This window comes from Paramacrobiotus metropolitanus, unplaced genomic scaffold (assembly GCF_019649055.1).
Source record: "Paramacrobiotus metropolitanus isolate TYO unplaced genomic scaffold, Prichtersi_v1.0 Parri_scaffold0000053, whole genome shotgun sequence".
In the NCBI taxonomy this organism is placed as follows: Eukaryota; Metazoa; Tardigrada; class Eutardigrada; order Parachela; family Macrobiotidae; genus Paramacrobiotus; species Paramacrobiotus metropolitanus.
Window position 1 is genome coordinate 488,456 of NW_026570273.1, and position 8,242 is coordinate 496,697.

Here is an 8,242-nt window from a genome sequence, read left to right on the forward strand (position 1 = left end):
AACCTGAAATTTTGGCTAAAAATACTCACGAAACACTCAGCAAGGCTGTAATGGTCAAAAATGATCATATAAAAATCAAAATGGCGGTAATGGCCAAACAGCTCTTTTCTATACGTGCTAAATTTCGTCCTAGAACGTTAACAAAGCCACCAAAACGTTTCGGTTAAATTCGGTTCGGCTCGGTTTGGAGTCACTTATGGATTTGATTGAGGGTGGCAATCTAATTTAACCAGAACTTAGATCGTGGCGAGTAATTTCAAAATGATGGATCTGTTTTGGGTTTCATGGAAGCAAGCAGTATGGGAGGTGTAATAGTAATGGTGTGTAATAAACTGCTCCGGTATTATAGTCTTCACATGCGGCATGGGTGACCTTACATGGGCCTTACACCAAGTCAGCCGGGCGCTCCCTTGGATCGCTGAATAGCAGTTCGATCTGAGAAACTTTATCAGCAACCGGTACATTCTCGGTAAACATCCGCATACATTGAAGGAATACTGGCTTTTGCAATAGCCAGTACTCCTTCAATGTACAGATGTTTGCCAAAGGGCAAACGGCGGGCAAGGTAAAGTAGGCCGACCCAAAAATTAAGGATACAATTGTATCCTTAATTTTCCGGTCGGCCTACTTTACCTTTGCCCGCTTTTTGTCTTTGCCTTTACACTTTGCCTTTTTCAACTTGCCCTTTACCTTTGCCTTTACCGCCTTGTTTACCTTTTCAGGCGAAAAATTCCGACCTCCGGGTTGGTTCGACGAAGCTTTTCGGGCGGCCAGGAAACTGTTTATAATCACCCGATTTTATGGTCATTTTCAATCGTCATTTTCAAATACAGTTTAACCTCATAATGGCCCACATTTGCATCATAAAATCATTTTTTCAGTGCGAGAAAAGGAGCGTTTGTAGGTTTTATCAAAAACTATTCAGCGGACGATTTCGACGTCGGACGATGTAGTGTACACACTTTAGCACACGTACAATACGGACCATTAAGTACAGTACAACTGTAATCCGTTACGAATAATTCGTCCTATCTGTACTCGTAGAATTACTAATTTTGAAATCAACCTAGTACTTCGTCAGAGTGCAGACTACAGTAGGAAATAACTAACTGACTTATAAAGTTATAATGAACCAACTTTTTATCGGTAAAACGCAATATGTATTTCCATGTTGTAATGTTTTTTATTGCATATGTTGGAGTAAGAAACCGCTGGGAAAATCTGATGTCAGCACCTTTTTTTCTTGGGGTTTACGCCTTTTTCCCGTTCCAGCTTATCCGTAGGGGGCCAGTCTACTCTATATGTCGGTGATCGCATCATGAGCACGAAAGACCGCATTTTCAGAAATCCCATACAGTACTGCTCATACAGTTGATCACAGGTCGATTCACACATGACACCAGCTGAAACCAAAAGAAGCCACGTTGCCAACCCGATGGCCATGGTCCCCAGCAGGCTGCTAAATATAAGTGACCCGGGTATGGCTCATTAGTAGCCGTGTATTTCTTGATTTTGTTAGCAGCAACAAATTCTAGTTCCAGTTCAAAACTCATTCAGTTGAGTGACATCTGATAATAATTTTTAACGTACGCGTGCGATATGACCATGCATTTACTAAATACCTTCGAGAACGATGGTCGGAGGCACCGAGAAAGATTTCAATCACTATAACAAAATTGGTCGACAAGCTGTTAAAGAACGCTCTATCAGTTAAGTAAAATCCAACTGCAAAGCTGCCTAACGAGATTTTCGGAGATTCGATCAGTCGAAGGGTCCAATGGAAAGTAGTGCAAGGACTACATATATCTGTAGATCTTCGGCAGTGTCGTTGTTCGCGGTAATGCGCCGGCAGTTATGGGCAATTTATCACGAGGTAAATTCCCTGATAACCAGACGTAGTTAACTGTTTTGATTATACTTTAAAATGTAATTTCAAAGCAGTAGTGCCGGTTAATGCTGTAAAAACCATGAATCAAAATAAGACATTGGGATTGATAAAGTTATATGCTTATTTACCGAAACATGTGCGTCCACATGTGGACGGTACTGCATTTGGGATACCTCCGACCATCTAGCAATGTTTGTAGTAGCGTCGGCAGGCGGTCGTTCGCCCTAAATGAATTCGTTCGACCGTCTGAAAAGTGCAAACATTTTGAAAAAGAACACGAACGGCGGAAAAGGATCCTAAGGGAATCTTGTAACTAAATAATTCCAAAATCAGAATCATTCTCTGTAGTGTCAAAGTTACTAGTACGTATAGAGAGACCTTCACAGCCAGTGCAATCACCTAGTGTGGCACGTCGACATTTCTCCGAGGACAAATAGTCGCAATCCTTTTGGTTCGATTTGGCACGTTTTCTCTCCGGAAATAAATTCATTTCCAAGATTTCAATGTCTACGCTAATCGGTTCCTTTTTCAGAATTATGTGAAATAATCGCGTCCACCGTCACTTCCCTTTTCTGCACATGACGTTCAAGCTGAGACCAGCAGCTGCAGCAGCGTGCCGGGATAGGCACAGTATGCCTCCGAATAAGCACGCCGCAGTCTCGTGTTATACCAAGTAGACAGTTGGCTTAATAGTGAGAAATCCTATATATGTACTCGTAGCGTGTACTGTACAGAGTGACTCAGCTGAAATTAACATAAACCTGGCAATAAACAAAAACTTTAATAATAAACAAACATGAACAACTTAGCATTGACCGTAAATGTTAAAAAAACGCGGTTCCCAGTAGCAGAAATGAATAGATTCATTCAGCTGACAAGACATGACGAGAACCGCAAGATAAACGAGACACACGTCGAATCCGATACTATAAATATCGGAAACAACTTAGTGAATTTTTAATAAGTTTCTGTACTAAGAAAATCGGATTTGTATTATGTGTATATTTTCTCAAGCTGACTGATTTCTGAAGCAACCGAAGAACCGATAACTACTGCTACGAAGCTTTTTATTGCAGACGGCATCTGAACAAAAAGCCAAGGATCAGCCGTACGCGTTGAACGCGTACGTTATTATGTTATGCAAGTTATGCCATATTTATTTGTAACGAAAACGCAATTATACCAGAGGCCGCTAAATCATTAATTGGCAGATGCTGGTATGCAGCAACTTATAGGTCTCCTTGATAGTAATAACGGCATTCACGCCACACGCGACGGTCATTTGGGATCTGTAAGCGAAGTCGCTTAGGCGCTCCAGAATCCGCTGAAGAATACTACAGTGCAAACAGATTTGAAAATACAACTAGGCTGCACTCCATTCGTTGCGCACGTACTTGCACGTATGCTCTTTCGCTTCCGCAGCAGTGGTTATGTTGAATGCGTAGGGCGCAACACCAGCCATCCACTATAACCCCACCGATCGTAGTTTCCATTCGCAATAATCTACGGCCTTTAGGAAGCGGAGAGGTTGTGTCGATAGGTCGACAATCGTGTCAGAGCACCAAAGGATGCAACGTACGTCCATCCGTACTTCAAGGACATTAACTCGTTCCTCTCATCATTTGTGCAAAGACGGGCAAAGTCTGTCAAGTGTTGTGCCGCCGTGCTTGAGTTGCTGGAATGTTCATGGGTTAAACAAATTATACATAGAGATACTAGAATACACAGCAAATGTAGGCAAGTTAGAAAAAAATATAAGAAACAACTTGATTACCGACAAATGTTTCCAGCCAGGTACGCCTTTTCACGTTCCAGATCATCAGTAAGAGGCCAGTCTATGTCGGTGATCGCGTTATGAGCAGCAGCGACCGCATTATTGTTAGCCGCAAACTGCCCATGCAACTGGTCACAGGTCGATTCGCACATGGCACCAGCTAAACTCAACAGAAGCCACGCTGACAACCCGATTGGCATGGTCCCCAGCAGGCTGTTAAATTCCACGGATCGCGGCATGGCGTACTGGCAGTTGTTCAATTTCTTATTCTTAGCCGCATCAAAATAAATTGAGTCACATGTAATAACAATTCTTACTTGCTTCGTGCGACGTGCCGAAGAATCTCGTATGCCTTTGAGAACTTACGAGGCACCGATCGAGATTACAAGCATGCAAACAAAAAGTGGTAGGCAAGTAGTAAGAAGACTTTTGATCTGCTAATTCAAATCACGCTCTGTAAGTGTCTAGCGCACATTTTCAAAGATACACACAGCTACTGGCTGCAGTGGAAAGCGTTGTATGGACTGCATACACAAAAAAAAATAATACGATTGTATCTACAGTGTAAAGTTAAGCCAATTGGACGTACACTCTGGTATTAACTGATATTTGAGTTACAGCAAAACTAGTTTCTTTGAATCGGCTACACATTCGTACTATGTCGCTCATACATAGTACAGAGGGTTATTCAGCCAAGTGTGTTCACTTTTTGAAAAATTTATATTTAGTCACTACAGGATCATATTGCTTTTCCAAATATTTTATCAGACAGCCACAACATTCAGTCATACTAAAACTTCGATTCAGTTAAGATTTCAATATCCTACATATCCTACATATCAGTACTGTACATATAGGGCATTAAGGAATGAACAGCCCGCAAAAAAAACATATATCTATACTCGTACAAAGCGTACCTTAAAGCTGCAGTGTATTAGCATGGTACAATGTACGACAAAAAGAGGTTGAACCGATCAGTCGGTCCGCGGTTCAAAATAACCTCGCAACGACACGCCACCACTAAAACTTGGACGCTTACTCACTACTTTCAGACGCTCGCGCTCCGTGAATATCAAAGTGCAGCTATACTAGTTGCATATCAAAAGGTGTAGAAAAAAATTTTAAACTTTTTGATGCTAAACCTGTGGTTGTTTATGGCGAACAGCACAAATTCTAGCCATTTTGCTTTCTCGTAGGCACAGCATAGGATCTGTGCGCATAACCGTTTGGCTTGCAATCAATGCTTAAGTCTGCAATCAATGCGTCTGAAAGTAGTGAGTAAGCGTCCAAGTTTTAGTGGTGGCGTGTCGTTGCGATGTTATTTGAACCGCGGACCGACTGATCGGTTCAACCTCTTTTTGTCGTACATTGTATGATGTGTTACGGACAGTACGACTATCGTTTTACTAGATTAATGTGTATGAGCTTCGACACGAGTCTGTTCGACTGTGCAGTTGTCCTATGTCAAGTGAGTGACTAGGAGAAATCCCGTGTTGGTTTGCACCTGATCCTGGGGCAGAATCGGTCGATCGGTACGCGTACGTGAATTAGCGAATAAGGTCTGAATAAAGCTTGTGTCGATATCCGGATACTGGTGTGTGTATGTTTGCGGCGACCTTCGTAAAGACAACCAGAGATATCCATCTGAGCGGAAATCAGTGGGCGAGTCGGAAGTAACGTCATCCGACAAGAATCAAGGCTAACAACACCGTCCTAGCAGGATCCTGAATGGGTGCGCACGCGCAGGAATCATTAGTGCTAATATTTCCGAAAGTTTCCATCGGATACAGTACATTTCGAGCACACACTATCTTAATTGCCTGAGCAAGGTCGGCCAGGAAAACAGACTTTTAGCAGCGCAAACCGCAACTGTATAAGACCTTCGCGGTAATTCTTTAACGGCAACGCCATACCGGCATCTGTAGAATTCTGTCCGGATAAAGGGCTTATCTTCAAAATCGAAACGTTTACGCTAATTGGTTTCTTTGTACTGACCCATATGAAACAGCGGCGTCCATCGTCACTTCCATCCGTTGCATGTTTACACTGTTACCGTCAACTTACCGCTACTGTGATCAGCAGCTCAATTTGCGTGCTCGCATACGCAAGCTTCCGAATAAGCGCGCCGCTGTTCAGCACCATATTAAGCACATGAAAACTTTAGCATTTTTGCAAAACATAGAGTACCTTTACAAGTACGTAAATTGGCTCGGTAGACGAAACAGATTTTGTTTTGATCCAATATAACTTTTTGTATTTAGGAACTACAGAACAAGCGTTGTCAGACGAATGAATTATAATTCTATTACATCTCCACCCTGTGCGACTGTGAAACACATAATCTCAAAATTTCTAATCGATGCTGATTTTTATGGTTAATTATGTTTGTTTTTCGATTTGTGTTCATTTCTGTTACGGACTTACGGTACATGCAATGAAGATTTCTCATCACTAGAGTCACTGCACATTTCTGCGGAAAGTTTTCAAGAAAAGCGCTGGGCAGCGTTTCTACGATACGTATTTGCACTCGTGCCGCGCGCAAGCTGCCAGTTTTTACCGCATTCAGCGTCAGAGCTTAGGGTGGCTGCACTACGGATTTTAATGCAATAAAATTAACAGAGTGAATTTAAGGTGATCACGACCGTTTAACCCATGACAGACTTCAACCTGCACCATTCACAGCGCTTCCTGGAGGTATGTTTCTGGTGCGCATAGGCAGATTAGCGGGCGGAATACGCAGAGCAGTACGTCTGACGCCCAGTTGGGTCAAGAAAATACCCCAAGCCATGGGAGCGCAGCGTACGAATACGGTGGCTTCCAAGAGACAGTTCAGCAAGCCAATTATTCGACTGATTTCATCCAGCAGCCTCAAATGAGGAAAACGAGCCATGATCAAAACTACAAACCCCCACGCAAAGAAGTCGATGATCGTTGATCCGATATAGATACTGTTATTGCCTTTCCACCACTTCTGTGTAACGGTAGCGTTCGGATCTGCAAATATCATATACGTAATTATTCTCGCACAATTTCTCCAGCTGGTTGTTGCTAAATCTAAAAGTCAGAGGATTTCTGTAGACCCTCTTTGCATTATCATCACCGCATGACAGGAAGACTGATGCAGATCCATCTTCCTGCCGCAGATCAGCATAAAGGTCGACCCTGGCATTGTTTGCGCTACCCATTGTAGCAGTACTGAAGTTCAGCGTGTATATCAAGATTTTTACAGTAGCCGCCGCATGTCGGAATTCATGTCTACCACAACAACAACAGATAGCAATGCACAATCACGCTATACGCGAATTACATAGCTTCCAAGTTAAATTTGGGGTTGCTAATAATTTGCGCAAGCTAAACATTTTTTTATCTAAAATAGTCCTGGCAGAATCTAATTGTGGCGAACGGCACAGGAAAAGTTTCAATCGATCGCTGTTCGCACAGCAGCATCGGTCTTTTGGTCGAAATCCGACAGTGCCGGATTTTTCGACCGAACGGCCGATGCTGCCGTGCTGTCAGATAGATACGCTTTAACTGTCCCGCCGGACAACCTCGCTGACAATCCACATCCCTCTGTTTACAGTGCCATACTCAGATCTGCGTTGCTTTTGTTGAAATTTGGTAATATTACCTGGCGCAGAGCGAACGACGTGTGCCTGTCTCGATCGCATGATCAAAACAAACGGTACCGAGGCAAACAACACTACCAGACTAGAGGTCGTCAAGTAGCGCACAACAGCCGAAAATTCAGGAGCAATGGACCGGCGAATTGAACATTGTTTACCGTTTTCTCCAGGAGGTCCCGTGATAGTGAAAATGAAATCCGGGCCGCGCGTAGCCAACAGCAGGAGATGAATGATAATGGATCCAATCACTGCAAAGCGCTTCGTATGATGCGTCCGGTAAGAGATGGGAAAGGTCACGGCCCACACCCGGCTGGCCGCCATCATATAGTGGCCATTAATACCCATAGGGTCAGTGATCTGCTGACTAAGCAGCTTAACGGCACACCAGAACCGTCCGCTTTCGATCCCTTGGCCAGTGATTACCAGGTTCAATGAAGTCACGATTTTCAGTGAAAAGGCAAAAGCCTGTGATAGCAGTATGTTGATTAAATAAATATTGAACGGCGTGATCAGTTGTTTGTGTTTCAGGAATACGGTGAGAATTAACAGCACGTAGGCAGTTCCAAGCGGGGTCAACGCCATCAGGACATAGTTGACGATTAACTGGAGGCGATCCTGCTGATTGAGTGTTGCGTTGATAATAACCGTTAGGTTCGACATGGTTCATTCCGTTTTCGGCATTCACTCACTTATATTGCGGTATATCAACAAAACTAAGATAATATCGAATTGGCGGGAGGTATTGTAAGCAGCAAAATAGATCTCTACAGTGAAGGTCTTTGTACAGTAAAGGTTTTATGGCGTACAGGAATGCCCTTCAGGATCGCATACACGCGCCACAATGAGGTATGACCTTTAGGAAAGAGAAACCGTGCTTACTAACTGTCTTCGGCAAGAGTTGGTAGAATCTTGTATTTTGCTCACGTAACCTTACGCCACAATATTTATACGCCACAA

General features: G+C 43.2%; 1 long non-coding RNA gene across 1 annotated transcript; it reads right to left on the reverse strand.

The window, feature by feature from the left end:
* Window positions 1-2,794: 2,794 nt before the first annotated feature.
* On the reverse strand, window positions 2,795-4,073 carry LOC129592546 (uncharacterized). The gene is made up of 3 exons (XR_008690990.1): window positions 3,663-4,073; window positions 3,283-3,563; window positions 2,795-3,222 (listed from the first exon to the last, which is right to left on the reverse strand). It is a non-coding gene; the product is annotated as an uncharacterized LOC129592546 (long non-coding RNA).
* Window positions 4,074-8,242: the final 4,169 nt, after the last annotated feature.